This window comes from Lepisosteus oculatus, chromosome 16, assembly GCF_040954835.1.
Source record: "Lepisosteus oculatus isolate fLepOcu1 chromosome 16, fLepOcu1.hap2, whole genome shotgun sequence".
Lineage (NCBI taxonomy): Eukaryota > Metazoa > Chordata > Actinopteri > Semionotiformes > Lepisosteidae > Lepisosteus > Lepisosteus oculatus.
Genome location: NC_090711.1, coordinates 19,951,627 through 19,967,642, shown reverse-complemented (window position 1 = coordinate 19,967,642; position 16,016 = coordinate 19,951,627). Strand labels below are relative to the sequence as shown.

Below are 16,016 nucleotides of genomic sequence, written 5' to 3'. Positions count from 1 at the left end.
CCTTCACACCCGATAGGGAGGTCCGGGGACAGACGAGCACCTTGAGCCCGGCTCGGAAAAGCGTCTCGTTTGTCTCTGAACTGAACCTTTCTGCTAACACGGCAGTGTTTTTAAAACTAGCCGTTCACTTGCGTTCTTAAATCACCCTTTAACATCAGTATTATAGAGTCTCCATTCATTTGAGTCGTCTCCTGATACCCCCACAAAACAAACCGGGAATGTGCTGTACAGCTGTACTGATACAGTATAGGTGCAAAGATTACACGTGTACAGAACCGTGAAATATTCTCTGTGGGATTTGGAAGTGTTGTATCACAGTGAATGTACTATGACACCTGCATAAAAACCTCTGAAGTAGCGAATAATAACATTTAATTTGCATTCTTGCAAAAGCTACAGTACGGTTCCCCCGTCTTTCAAAATTAAACGACCTTGGTGAAAAAGTGCATTTGATCTGACAAAAATTACATTAATTACATTAAAAAATACACATTACAAAATAAAAATGTTTTTATATTATTTTTAAAATTTTTCATATATATATATATTTTCCAATATTTTAATGTACCATAGTGTACCCACAGATGTACCATGGTACATACCATATTGTACCCAGAGTACTATAGTATACCATGGTATACCATGGTACAATTTCGTATGGGGCAGAGTCTCCTCACACACAAGCCCGCTGCCCGGTGTCCTTCACACCCGATAGGGAGGTCCGGGGACAGACGAGCACCTTGAGCCCGGCTCGGAAAAGCGTCTCGTTTGTCTCTGAACTGAACCTTTCTGCTAACACGGCAGTGTTTTTAAAACTAGCCGTTCACTTGCGTTCTTAAATCACCCTTTAACATCAGTATTATAGAGTCTCCATTCATTTGAGTCGTCTCCTGATACCCCCACAAAACAAACCGGGAATGTGCTGTACAGCTGTACTGATACAGTATAGGTGCAAAGATTACACGTGTACAGAACCGTGAAATATTCTCTGTGGGATTTGGAAGTGTTGTATCACAGTGAATGTACTATGACACCTGCATAAAAACCTCTGAAGTAGCGAATAATAACATTTAATTTGCATTCTTGCAAAAGCTACAGTAAGGTTCCCCCGTCTTTCAAAATTAAACGACCTTGGTGAAAAAGTGCATTTGATCTGACAAAAATTACATTAATTACATTAAAAAATACACATTACAAAATAAAAATGTTTTTATATTATTTTTAAAATTTTTCATATATATATATTTTCTAATATTTTAAAATTGGAGCAAAACTTCCCATAAGAAATTGATGGTACCAGTATTATGGTATGGTACCCTGGTATTTTTGACAGTACCATAGTACGTGTACCATGGTACTTTTAAGGTGCAGTGTGGTACGTTGAAACCTATTTTGTTTTGACAGCAGTATGGTACAAGTGTGGTACATTTAGGGGTACCATGGTACATAACACTAATTATTAAAATTTATCTATGATTGATAGATAAATAGACACATAGGCCTACTGTATTCATTCTGAAGAACATTGCGGAGAAAATAGAAAGCCAACATTAAATGTTCAGGCTATTTAAAACATTTTAGGTTTTGGAATGAAACACACGATTTATTAACCGGTTAACTCCAAATGTATTGATACATGCATTAAAAAAAACGTACGGAAATTCTCTAAATGAATGGTAAAATATTCCAAACGGAATAAAAAATACTTTAAAGTAAATATCTGGATGTGCGCTTAGAGTGAATTTAGTGGACGAATTAAAAAAAGGTTTTGGATTCAAACAGAATCCAGAATAAAAATACCGATCTGTCACCAAGTAACCCAATCGTATATAAACATACTTTAAATCGGGGAAAAAATAACATGCTAAATGTGTTTGTGTCCTTTCTCCTAATCATCCCATTTTGTATCACAGTGAATGATACAACAATGATAACGAATGATAACGGTTAATTTCCATTCTTGCAAAACCTACAGATGCAGCCATTCAAAGTGCGCAGTACAGACACGTACCGGAGGTAATTGGCTACGGCGTCGTGCATCGTGACGCGCGATGACGCAAAATACCGCGGTGCGTGATTGGTTGACCGACAGGGGCACTCGTGGTCCGTTGATCTGTCGTAGAAAGACTTACTGTAAACGTCTTTACTGTGGCCATTATAGATGTTGAATTTTACCACTGAAGGGACATCTTAGTAGCTGAGCATAAAAAGAATAGGAGCATACTGTAACGCGTGTGAAGGCCATAAACGATATTAATTTTGGAACATAAACATACAGTATATAGCTGGTCTTGGTACTTTAAAGAAAAAAAAACACCAGTATTCCATTTCTCCCTAAACATTGTAAGCTTCGAAGTCTTTAACTAACGTGATACCGGAGTCAACAAGCATACTTTTAGAATTTGATTAAAAGGGAATATAATATGGAATCGCGTATCTCAAGAATTTAATAACGGTATGATTATATCCGTGTACTGCCACAGGGCTGTGTAGGGCTGTTTCGCCTGCCTGTTTGTGCGAGCTGTCTTGTAGCCTACTGGTCTAGGTGCGTGACTACCAACTGGCAGGTTGTGTGTTCGAATCCAGCTGGTGCTGGACTTTTCATTTTTATTTATTTATTTTTTAATCGCGTAACATAAACATATTACCGTATGCAAACTGTACTGTATACAGTATGTATATGTATATTTAATGTCTTAACTGTGCCCGTTTAAGTATTGAATATTCATATCTAATTTTACCACTGAAGAGAAATCAAAGATTACACGTGTACAGAACCGTGAAATATTCTCTGTGGGATTTGGAAGTGTTGTATCACAGTGAATGTACTATGACACCTGCATAAAAACCTCTGAAGTAGCGAATAATAACATTTAATTTGCATTCTTGCAAAACCCACAGTACGGTTCCCCCGTCTTTCGGGGGAACCGAAATGAAAGTAAAAAAACAAAGTTAAATCTTATTTTTTATTACATTACAAAATAAAAATGTTTCTAAAAATGTTATTTTAAAATTGGAACAAAACTTCCCATTAGAAATTGTACCATGGTACATTTATTGTACCAGTACTATGGTATGGTCCCTGGTATTTTTGACAGTACCATAGTACATGTACCATGGTAGAAGTACCGTTGACCCGGGACCTCAGCCTCAGTCACACACTCGGACCCCGGGTCTCAGTTTTTTACCCCAGGGGGATTTGCTTCCCAGCCTCAGCCCCAGATTCCAGCTCAGACGCTGCCTCAGTCTCAGGATACAGGTCAGTGGGCATCTCTGACCAAGATTGCCACCCCTGAGCCCTTTCTCTGGGGCTCCAGACCAGTGTCGAGGCTTCCTCATGCAATGTGAGATGGCCATGTCTCTGCAGCCCTCTGCATTTCCGAGTGATGCCTCTCGGTTAGCCTTTATTTTTTCCTCTGCTCTTGGGAAGAGCTCCTGGCTATAAAGCTGGTACTGGAGGAGTGGAGGCATCTACTGGAAGGTGCTAAATACCCCTAACTCATGTTCACAGACCATAAGAATCTTGAGTATATTCGCCAAGCCAAGAGGCTAAGTCCGTGACAGGCACGCCGGGCACTCTTTTTCTCGCGTTTTGACTTCTCAGTTTCCTACAGACCTGGGAGTAAGAACGGAAAAGCGGATGCCCTGTCTCGAATGTTTCTACCTGAACACCTTCCAGAGCAACCCAAAACCATCATCCCGGTGGAGAAAGTAATAGGAGTTACCCTCCAACACGTGGAAAAGACTGTTAGGTACTCCGTGGCACCACCCCTCCTCCTGAAACTCCACCAGGTAAAGTTTTTGTACCTCCACAGGCCAGGACGGAGGTACTGAAATGGGGGCACTCATCTACGGTGGCTGGACACCCTGGGGTCAAACGGACGTTGGAACTCATCCAACGGAAGTTCTGGTGGCCTTCAATGCGCCTGGGCGTGCAGACCCTCATCTCCAACTGCACTCCTGCCAGATGTCGAAGGACCCCAGGCAAGCCCTAGCTGGACTCCTCCAATCCCTCCCACCCCTGTCCATGGATTTCATCACAGACCTTCCTAGATCCCGAGGACAGTCAGTCGTCCAAACAGTAGTGGATTGATTCTCCAAGGCAGCTCATTTTATCCCGCTTCTCGGATGGCGGACATTTTTATTAAGGAGATCTTCCGGCTAAACGGATTCCCTAACAACATCATCTCAGATCAGGACTGACCTGTCATCCAGATACCACCCGCAAACGAATGGACAAACAGAACGGGCGAACCAGGACTTGGAAACCTACGTCAGGTGCCGCATCTGCCCTGGGCTGAGTTCTCGCTCAACAGCCTGGTATCTTGTACCTCCAGCAACCTTATTTACTGTATCTCTTGCAGTAAATGCCCAGCCATCTACATTGGAGAAACAGGAAGGAGACTCGGAGACCGCTTCAGAGAACAATGTCAGGGCTGTGAAAATTAAAGATATCTCCAAGCCCATTGTTTCTCATTTCGCTTCTGAGAGCCATGACCACTCTAATCTCTCCGTCTGTGTTCTCAAAGATGGTTTTCCGAACTCATACATCAGAAAGACTACCAAAACCAAAATTATCCTGCAGCTACTGTAGAATCACACCTTCCCCCTTCTCTTAACGACAGACTACTCTTCTTTTAAATTTTCTCCATTCATTGGAAGTGATCCGGGTGATCAGGAATTGTCCTGAGGGGCCTTAAATGAGTGTGGTGTTAGATGTGTACTTGCAGGTGATACAGCGAGCTCTGTTGCAAGGGAAAGTGCCTAATGTGGATGGTTGCTGAAGGTGGTCAAGGGAGCTGTGAACAAGAAGGCTGCGCAGATTAGGTGATCGGCGATAAGAGATGATGGGGTGGTCAGAAAAGAGGACCCCAGTGGAGGGATCATCCTGTAGGACGGAAAAGTTGTCGTTAATAGTCCTGGGGATAGGAAGTGTCTTGGGGTGGGGTGTACTGCATACATACAATATACTGTAGCCGAGTGTGGTAGATAAAACACATACAAATGAATGACCTGTAAAAATTGTCATGAACCTCTCTAAAAAGATACTGATGTTTTACTGTCGCCATATTGCAGACACACAGAGCCTGAGCACTGGTTCACACCTACCTCACAGGTTGGAACTGGGCTACAGAAACGGGTCTCAAAGATAATTATTGTAAGGTTTTCACTTAATAAATCATTTACAAACAAAAGAACATGGAAATATAAATAAGCTGCGTGATACAGATCTGTAGTTCTCTGTCATATGACAGATCTGGTTTAATTTTGTTTTACTTTTTGGCATGTGTGGCTACATTTTTGTAACTTGTTCCTGGTGTAAACGAGAGAGCTGCGCATATAGAAGTCACGTGCTGGCGTCAGTATTTTAGATGTAGCTAGCTAACAGCTAACGTTACTTTGTGTCCTCAGCTCTAGGTTAACGCTTCTTAGTCCCAACATAATTTTTAGTGAACTTTCGGGTTCTTCAAACATTGCTAACTTAGAGGAAATGGATCCACGTTAGTAAGGTTAAGCAGTAGTTGTCGATAATTATTGTAACTATTTTAATCAATTTCTAGCTTGAATAGAGTTAGCTACTGATCATTTCCTGTAACGTTAGCTAACTCTTTAGACTGCGACCCCTTAGTAGTAGTTTAAGGTTCATTGTGTAGGGTTAAGTGAGTTACAGAGTGTCGTCTCCTACAGATGACAAGGCTGAACACATTGAAATAAGGAACAGGCTGATAAGTACAAAGGAGACATCAGAGGAATTTGGAAAAGGACATCGTATTAATAAGAGAAAAGTGTTTCTAACAATGAGTCCACCGATGTACACTACGTAAAAAAAAACACATAACCTTAACTTAACGTCACCTACCACTTTATTAGGAACACCTACACTCACTGGCCACTTCATTAGGTAGGCAGATGAGCTAGAGTCTCTAACTGTGTACCTACAAGGTGTTTTTAATAGGTAGGTGTTTCTAATAAAGAGGTCAGTGAGTGTAAATCTAATGGTCTAATTCCAGTTTTGTTCTCAGGAGTGCACCATCAACAAAGAAACAAATAAAGCCCACATCGAACTCTTTTCAGAACCATCATGCAGAAGTACATATGCAGCCATACCAACCCATACCGCGGGCAAATCCCTACATCATAGCGCGTCACAACGCGTCATACAGCAGTACGTGATTGGCTGGCAAAAATAACCGACAGGGGCACTTGTGGTGCGTTGGTCGGTCGTGGAAAGATTTAATCATTTAATCTCTTTACTGTGCATGTTTTAATCCGCTTAGTATTGAATATTTATATGGAATTTTACCACTAAAAGGACATTTTAGTAGCTGAGCATAAAAAGAAAAAGAGCATAACGCATCTAAAGGTCATAAACGATATTAATTTAGGAACATAAACATATTATGTAAACTGTATATTGCTGGTCTTTTTTCATTTCATTTCTCCCTAAACATTTTAAGCATCAGTCTTACATGTGGTTATTTCAAAAACGTTTTTACGTGCTCCATGCTTCCTTTGTGGTGACCCAGTGGCCTAATGGATAAGGCATCAGCCTCCAGAGCTGGGGATTGTGGGTTCGAGTCCCATCTGGGTCGTGTGGGATCACATCAGCAGCCATATCACTCTGCAACTCACAACTAGTAACCCACTGAAGCTAAGCAGGTGTGAGCCTGGTCAGTACCTGGATGAGAGACCTCCTGGGAAAAACTAAGGTTGCTGCTGGAAGAGGTGTTAGTGGGGCCAGCAGGGGGCGCTCACCCTGCAGTCTATGTGGGTCCTAATGCCCCGGTATAGTGATGGGGACACTATACTGTAAACAGGCGCCGTCCTTCGGATGAGATGTAAAACCGAGGGACTGACTCTCTGTGGTCATTAAAAATCCCAGGGCATTTCTCGAAAAGAGTAGGGGTGTAACCCCTGCGTCCTGGCCAAATTTCCCATTGGCCCTTACCAATCATGGCTTCCTAATAATCCCCATCGATGAATTCTATGAATTGGATTCATTACTCTGCTCTCCTCCCCACTGATAGCTGATGTGTGGGGAGCGTTGTGGCGCACTATGGCTGCCGTCGCATCTTCCAGGTGGGGCTGCACACTGGTGGTGGTGGAGGGGAGTCCCCATTACCTGTAAAGCGCTTTGAGTGGAGTGTCCAGAAAAGCACTATATATAAGTATAAGCAATTATTATTATTCCGACCATGCTACTGTATGTTTATACAGTATTGTGAGAAAAGTGATAGTTTTAAGCTTTTCTGCGAATATGCTCGATATCGTAGTAAACAGAAGCATACTTTTAGAATTTTATTAATAGCGTACCAGCTACCAGCGCACCGCACCGTGCCCGGCCACCACTGCATCACACAGCTGCCAGCGCACCTCACCGTGCCTGGCCACCACTGCATCATACAGCTGCCAGCGCACCTCACCGTGCCCGGTCACCACTGCGTCACACAGCTGCCAGCGTACCTCACCATGCTGTCACGCCCTCTGCAGCCAGAGGGCACTCCTTCTCTGTCCTGTCCCTAGTTTCCGGTCTGCTGTCCTTCCTGTCCCTCTCTTCCTTGGGCTATATATTTCCGGGTCTTGCACTCTGTCCTCGCTCAGCATTGACGTTCGGATGTCTTGAGACCCGCCTAGCACCAGGGCGCCCCACGTCCCCTCCCTGAGGGCATAGGTTTCTATACGGCATTCCTGAACTCTTTGCACTAATGAGCCCGGGCCTTTTTCCTGTCTCGCCGCTACGCATATGGGTCTTTTTCTGCTCTCCTGCTCCCCACGGTTAGTCCCTTTGGACGTCCGTGACACGTGCCTGGCCACCACTACTTCACACCACACAGTTGCCAGCGCACCTCACCGTGCCCGGCCACCACTGCGTCACACAGCTGCCAGCGCACCTCACCGTGCCCGGCCACCACCACTTCACACCTCACAGCTGCCAGCGCACCGCACCGTGCCCGGCCACCACTGCATCACACAGCTGCCAGCGTACCTCACCGTGCCCGGCCACCACTGCATCACACAGCTGCCAGCGTACCTCACCGTGCCCGGCCACCACTGCGTCACACAGCTGCCAGCGTACCTCACCGTGCCCGGCCACCACTGCGTCACACAGCTGCCAGCGTACCTCACCGTGCCCGGCCACCACTGCGTCACACAGCTGCCAGCGCACCTCACCGTGCCCGGCCACCACTGCGTCACACAGCTGCCAGCGCACCTCACCGTGCCCGGCCACCACTGCGTCACACAGCTGCCAGCGCACCTCACCGTGCCCGGCCACCACTACTTCACACCACACAGCTGCCAGCGCACCTCACCGTGCCCGGCCATCACTACTTCATACCACACAGCTGCTAGCGCACCTCACTGTGCCCACACCGTACACTGCGTCACACCACACAGCTGCCAGCGCACCTCACCGTGCCCGGCCACCACTGCGTCACATCACACAGATGGTGTGACATGAAAGACGGTGACATCACCATGCAGGCGAACAGACACACTCTCTAATGTCAGGCGTATGCCTTAAATATATTTAGATCTTTGAATTAATATCGTTCTTGATTTCTTTAGCCTCACAGCATTGTCCAATAATACTCTTCTTGTGTCTAATTTTTAGTTAAGCAGGATTTGAGCTACAGCTTTTTTCACATATTGATGATAATGATATCGGTAACAGTTTGCAACTATCCGTTATTAATAAATGACTTAGATTCGAACATGTTGTAATATTTAGAAATATAAAAAAGTCAATAGAGTGTCCAGAATATTGCTATTTTGGTTTTTCAAGGAAATGTTTGTTAAAAGAAAACTCATCACGATAGCTGGATTTGAACACACGACCTATCACTTACAGGTCCGGCACTTAAACCATCACGCTTTTGATACTGTCATATGACAAGTGCTGAAACAGCCATACACATATCAATAGATATGTGTATATACAACTGTGCTACAGTACATTAATATAATTATATCGTTATTAATTTCTTTAGATATGCAATTCCATATTATATTCCCTATTAATCAAATTCTAAAAGTATGATTCTCTTTACTCCAGTATCGAGTGTATTCACAGAAAACCTTAAAACTATCACTTTTCTCACAAAGTACTGAATACTGTATAAACGTACAGTAACATGGTCAGAAGGAGCAAGGAGCACGTAAAAACGTTTCCGAAATAACCACATGTAAGACTTTGATGCTTAAAATGTTTAGGGAGAAATGGAATACTGTTGTGTATTTTTTCTTTAAAATAGCAAGACCAGCCATATACAGTACAGTTTACATACAGTAATATGTTTATGTTCCTAAATTAATATATTTTATGAGCACGTGAAAGGCATGGTGAATCGGAGATTCTCAAGAATTACTTTGCATGATTGGAAACAAATACGTGATTGGATCAACTAAATGCTGTGGTGTTACTTTTTGTCAATGAAAAAAAGTATTTTCGTTTACAAAGACAGTTACAAAGAATGTGGACCAGGGTAATACTTTGAGTTTACAGCTTGTCCAAGGTCATTCATTATTAATACTATTAGTAATATCTTCTAGACTTTGATGGCGACAGCTCAAACATGAGAGGTTGAGCTTTATTAGCTCCACCTTGCGGTTATTCTGGATACTATTATCTTTCTTGCAGTATTATGCGGTAACACGTGTTATACCGGGACATGCCCACCTCGTTTTACCACGGTATAACCCGCTCATTTTGAATGGCTGCATCTATATAAAGAAAGTCAACATCAGGTGATTGAATTGACCATAGGCTACATAATTGGTGAGAAATATTATGTTATTGTAATGGTCATTTGTCACAGGCCACTGAGTTAAGGCATATATTTTACCTAACAGGCCTGTGAACAAAAGAAGGATGAAGAGGAAGAAAACGTGATGGTGCAAAGTCTTAAAGTCAAAATAAAACAGCTTAATATGAACTTCAGACAGGCATGTTTAGAAGTATGTTACTTTTTCATTTGTTTATTCAGAATCATATACAGTGGTGTGAAAAAGTGTTTGCCCCCTTCCTGATTTCTTTTTTTTTTGCATGTTTGTCACACTGAAATGTTTCAGATAATCAAACAAACTGAAATATTAGACAAAGATAACACAAGTAAACACAAAATGCAGTTTTTAAATGAAGGTTTTTATTATTAAGGGAAATAAAATCCAAACCTACATGGCCCTGTGTGAAAAAGTGATTGCCCCCTAAACCTAATAACTGGTTGGGCCACCCTTAGCAGCAACAACTGCAATCAAGCGTTTGCGATAACTGGCAATAAGTCTTTTACAGCGCTTTTGGAATTTTGGCCCACTCATCTTTGCAGAATTGTTTTAATTCAGCCACATTGGAGGGTTTTCGAGCCTTAACCCCTTTTTTAAGGTCATGCCACAACATCTCAATCGGATTCAGGTCAATGGGACACACACCTTCCAAAAAGTTCAACTTTTGTCTCGTCAGTCCACAGAGTATTTTCCCAAAAGTCTTGGGGATCATCAAGATGTTTTCTGGCAAAACTGAGACGAGCCTTTATGTTCTTTTTGCTCAGCAGTGGTTTTCGTCTTGGAACTCTGCCATGCAGGCCATTTTTGCCCAGTCTCTTTCTTATGGTGGAGTCATGAACACTGACCTTAACTGAGGCAAGTGAAGCCTGCAGTTCTTTGAATGTTGTTGTGGGGGTTTTTTGTGACCTCTTGGATGAGTCATCGCTGCGCTCTTGAGGTAATTTTGGTCGGCAGGCCACTCCTGGGAAAGTTCACCACTGTTCCATGTTTTCGCCATTTGTGGATAATGGCTCTCACTGTGGTTTGCTGGAGTCCCAAAGCTTTAGAAATGGCTTTATAACCTTTTCCAGACTGATAAATCTCAATTACTCTGTTTCTCAGTCGTTCCTGAATTTCTTTGGCTCACAGCATGATATCTAGCTTTTGAGGATCTTTTGGTCTACTTCACTTTGTCAGGCAGGTCCTATTTAAGTGATTTCTTGATTGAGAACAGGTGTGGCAGTAATCAGGCCTGGGTGTGGCTAGAGAAATTGAACTCAGCTTTCCAAAGATGTGATAAACCACAGTTGATTTATGTTTTAACAGGGGGGACAATCACTTTTTCACACAGGGCCATGTAGGTTTGGATTTTTTTTCCCTTAGTAATAAAAACCTTCATTTAAAAACTGCATTTTGTGTTTACTTGTGTTATCTTTGTCTAATATTTCAATTTGTTTGATGATCTGAAACATTTCAGTGTGACAAACATGCAAAAAAATAAGAAATCAGGAAGGGGGCAAACACTTTTTCACACCACTGTACGGTCGTAACCGAACCGAAAAAAAACAGAACGAAATATTTTAAGAAATAATATAAAAACATTTTTATTTTGTTATGTGTATTTTTTAATGTAATAAAAAATCATATTGAACTTGAACGTTTTTACTTTCATTTAGTCAGATCAAATGCACTTTTTCACCAAGGTCGTTTAATTTTGAAAGACGGGGGAACCGTACTGTAGCTTTTGCAAGAATGCAAATTAAACGTTATTATTCGCTACTTCAGAGGTTTTTATGCAGGTGTCATAGTACATTCACTGTGACACAACACTTCCAAATCCCACAGAGAATATTTTACGGTTCTGTACACGTGTAATCCTTGCACCTATACTGTATCAGTACAGCTGTACAGCACATTCCCGGTTTGTTTTGCGGGGGTATCAGGAGACGACTCAAATTAATGGAGGCTCTATAGTAATGATGTTAAAGGGTGATTTAAGAACGCAAGTGAAAGGCTAGTTTTAAAAACACTGCCGTGTTGGCAGAAAGGTTCAGTTCAGAGATAAACGAGACCTCGGACCTTGTAAAACTCAAGTACATCATGGGGTGATTAGGAGAAAGGACACAAACACGTTATTTTTTACGATTTAAAGTACTGTATGTTTATATATGGCGTCACGTCTGTGTATCTTGGAGACAGATCGGTATTTTTATTCTGGATTCTGTTTGAATCCGAAATTTTTAATTTTAATTCATCCACTAAATTCACTATAATCGCACATCCAGATATTTATTTTAAAAGTATTTTTTATTCAGTTTGGAATCTTTTACCGTTCATTTAGAGAATTTCCGTACTGTAATGCTTATGGCCGACAGGCACTGTGTAAGAGCCGGCGTACCAGAGCAGGTGACGTCACCGCCCTTCCCTGTGATAGCAGGACTACAGCTACTGGGCTGTGGAGAGATCTCTCTTTAGCTCACGGGGCTGGGTCACTGCAGAGAGATGCGGGAGTCCCGCGTTCGAGCCCCCGATGGTGGGGGGCCGACCTAATGCGGCAAGGGCGCCCGCCTGAGCCCCCGTTGCCTTACAGTACTTTTTTTTTCTGAAGTGATCCCAGTTTATTTGTGGAAGGTGTTTCCTCGCCTCAGAAATGAAGCGTCTCTCTCTAAATCTCCTCCCCACTGATAGCTGATGTGTGGTGAGCGTTCTGGCGCACTATGGCTGCCGTGGCAACATCCAGGTGGGGCTTCACATGCACATTGGTGGTGGTGGAGGGGATCCCCATTACCTGTAAAGCGCTTTGAGTGGAGTGTCCAGAAAAGCGCTATATAAGTGTAAGCAATTATTATTATCATTATTATTATTATTATAAATATGTGACGGTTGTCTTTTTTCAGTTCTTTTACAAAACCACAGTTATAAAAAGCGCGACCTACAGTTAAACGAGATTTTAAAATACGTTTTTAAAAGCATTAACATCCAAAGCGAACATTTTTCTTTAAATACTGCAGCTTTCAAACAAAAAGCTGCAGTAATCTGCATTTAGTAGACATTTTGTAATCTACTTCCGGGTGCTTAACTGATACTAAAAATAAAGTATATTTTAACTTAAAAATTTAAAATGAAGTAAAGGACTTTTTCAGAGCTGCTTATACTTTGTCTAAATAAATACAGTTTTGAACTGTATTATTGCTACTAGTGGTAGAAATTAAGGGAAGCGTTTTCCTTCAATATATCGTTAATGATTAAAACACTTTATAGAGACGTGGTTAATTTGATTAAACTATTACGTTTTTCATTTCTTAATTATACACTGTTGGAATGTTCCTGTTTTAGTAAATATACAAATAGTAAATAATATATTGTTAAATATTTGTTTTATATCGGGTACTGATTCAAGACTATCAAGACTACCACTCTGGAATAATACATCAACACGTATTAAAATGTAATTTAAAATATTTAGTTCTGTGGAAAGATGTGCGTTTTGTTTTTGTATTTGTTAAATCACAATTTCTATAAGCTGCATTTCAAAGAATATTGCTGTAAAATCATTTCTTTAAAGAAATGAAATAAAAAGATTATTTTCCTTTATATTGAGAAGTGATGGCTCCCAAGTGCAGAGAGGACTTGAAACAGGGTTTTGTACAAAATAATATTACAAATGCTTTTTCATATCTCTTTCAGACTAACATCAGATTTGCAGTATTTCTGCCTGCATAGACATCAGACCTTGCTGCACAGAAAGCTTTAGTTTTATATAATTATTTTCTGCTTCTTGCTTTCAGCAACAGGGGAAGCACAACTGGGCATTTGTTGACAACATACTGAAAGTTAAATACCCAGGTAGACATTTGTTTTGATGGAGGGAGTAAAGAAAAAAATATTTAAGAGATCTGTAAAAAAGATTTGCTATCCAAGGTCTTGGCTGTAAATTGTATTTAAAACTTAAAATCCAAGATTTGATTAAAAAAACTTCACTTTGTTATAGGATTGGATTATATTAGCAGTGTTTACTTTTCAGTGCCCAGTCAGGGGGTGGTGTGGGTTGGCAGTGGGACAGCCTTTCCCCTGCAGCCTTCTGTCAATCAATCAATGTTTATTTATCAAATGCACAACAATACAGCATGCAGCAGTAGTTGAGGGTGTAACGAATACGAATCCCTGCGTATACCAGGGATCTCAGCCTCCCAGGCTGGGGGAGGTCTACTTTAGCAAGTTTGCTGCTGTGTGATTCCGGAGACCTGGGTTCAAGCCTAGGCAGGAGCAGCGAGGGTGGAAACCCCAAGAACCGTTACAATGCCGTTACCAGAGTAACGGAGACACGTGATGCTTACAGTACTCAATTGAACACATACCCCTGCACAGTGGAATGTTAATAAGATCCTATTGGTTATAAATCCATTTCTTTTCAGGGCAACTAAAATATCGCTCACCTCTACAGTTCAGAAGGTATGGACTGAGGTTTGCGATGATTAAGTAGTGCAGTGTGCCCAATACAATGAAAACTGTGTGTCCATGTAGCCATTACGGGTGATTTGCTGAAGGAGCTGCAGGTTGGCTGTTTAGCAGTCTTATTGCCTGGAGGTAGAAGCTGTTCCGTAGTCTGTTGGACATGGACTGAATGCTTTGGTACCGTTTACCAGACGGTAGGAGGGAAAACAGTTTGTGACTGGGATGACTGGGGCCCTTGAGATGACTGGGGACCTCTTTTAGAGTGTAAATAGGAAAACAACACAGTATTTACCGTTACAACTCTCTGCAGCAGTTTGTTGTTTTTTAAATTAACTGGCAGCAACTAAGAGAAACCGCTATCTAAGAGGCAGCGCCATCTACTGGACGTGGCATAACAGACAGCTATTCACCACCAGGTCACACATAGATGCTTTATTGATCCCGTGAGGGAAATTGCAGTGCAACAGCAGCTTAACACAGCAACAGTGTAATGATTGATACAATAATAATACAATACAATCAGTACAGTGAGAAGTGCACTAAGAAGAGTTACTGACAGTCCAGAACACACAAAGAACAATCCAGAACACTACAGTACACAAAAAAGTCGTATTGCACAATATGAATATAAATATAAATGTATTGCACAGGTCCCTGGCATATATTGCCCAAAAACAGTTGTAAAAAGAACAAATGTATCAGTTTACTGTTCAGTCCAGAAACAGCTCCCTGTCAATGTTGCCTCTGCCAATTGTACATCTACATGAACTCAAGCCTCTCCCAGACCCTGAGAGGACTTCAGCCCGGTGAAGCTCACTGAGGCGTCCTCTAAGCTGCAGCAGGTGAAGACCACGGCCTGGATAGGTCGCCTGCACACCAGACACACCTTGCTGACGCAGGAGTAGCAGGCCATGAGGTGGCCAGAGCAGCTGTGGGCGAAGAGGCCGTCCTTGGGGCAGATCTGGCAGATGACGCAGAGCTCAGGGTCGCTCGGGGTGAGACGTGTGGCCAGGCGGCTCTCAGGAAGCTGCTCCTGACCGAAAGTCTAGTTTCCCCTCCCAATCATCACTGCGCCACGCTGCCACAGCCCTGAGAAGAGATCCTGCTCTCCTGCCCCTCCGTCTCCTCACTGCACGGCCCTGAGCAGAGCTCCTGCTCTCCTGCCCCTCCCTCTCCTCACTGCACAGCCCTGAGCAGAGCTCCTGCTCTCCCACTCCTCCCTCTCCTCACTGAGAGGAGCTCCTGCTCTTCCGCCCTCCCTCTCCTCACTGCACAGCCCTGAGCAGAGCTCCTGCTCTCCCGCCCCTCCCTCTCCTCACTGAGCGGAGTGAATATAAAACAGGATTCAGATAGATTCTCTGAAGCAAAGATAATGTTGGGAGGAAATTTTAATACTGTACCTAATGAGTCCTTAGATAGATGGCCCTGAAGTAAGACACAAGATGTAAAAAGGGTTAACTTTAGTCAGTTAGTCAGTTAGTCAGTTCTGCCTGAAAATTAGACTTCTAAGCAACAGGGGTTTATGGCAGGAAAGGGGGTTAACTGATAAGGATTCCAGATGCGAGCTAGGAACCCCCTGGGGATGTAATCTTAAACTGACCATTTGGCCAGGGTAACTGGCCAAATACCATGACCCCCCCCTTACCATAACACCGAATGACGTCCGAAGCAGCAAGGAAGGACTATATAACCTAAAAGTTTGTACCAACACATGGAACAATACTTCGGTTTTGTTGTTTCTTGCGGGAAACAAGACTTTATTGTTCCTTGCATGCAATAAACTCATTTGTTTAACTTCA

The 16,016-nt window shown here is 42.5% G+C and overlaps 1 long non-coding RNA gene and 1 other non-coding gene across 2 annotated transcripts in view; both read left to right on the top strand.

Annotated features, from left to right (window-relative positions):
- The window catches only part of LOC138223292 (uncharacterized), a 45,283-nt gene extending 29,267 nt beyond the window's left edge, over positions 1-16,016 (top strand). Inside the window, exon 9 of the long non-coding RNA XR_011181710.1 lies at positions 15,057-16,016. This is a non-coding gene — a long non-coding RNA (uncharacterized lncRNA). The remainder of the gene's footprint in view (positions 1-15,056) is intronic.
- On the top strand, positions 6,521-6,593 carry trnaw-cca (transfer RNA tryptophan (anticodon CCA)). The gene has a single exon. It is a non-coding gene; the product is annotated as a tRNA-Trp (tRNA).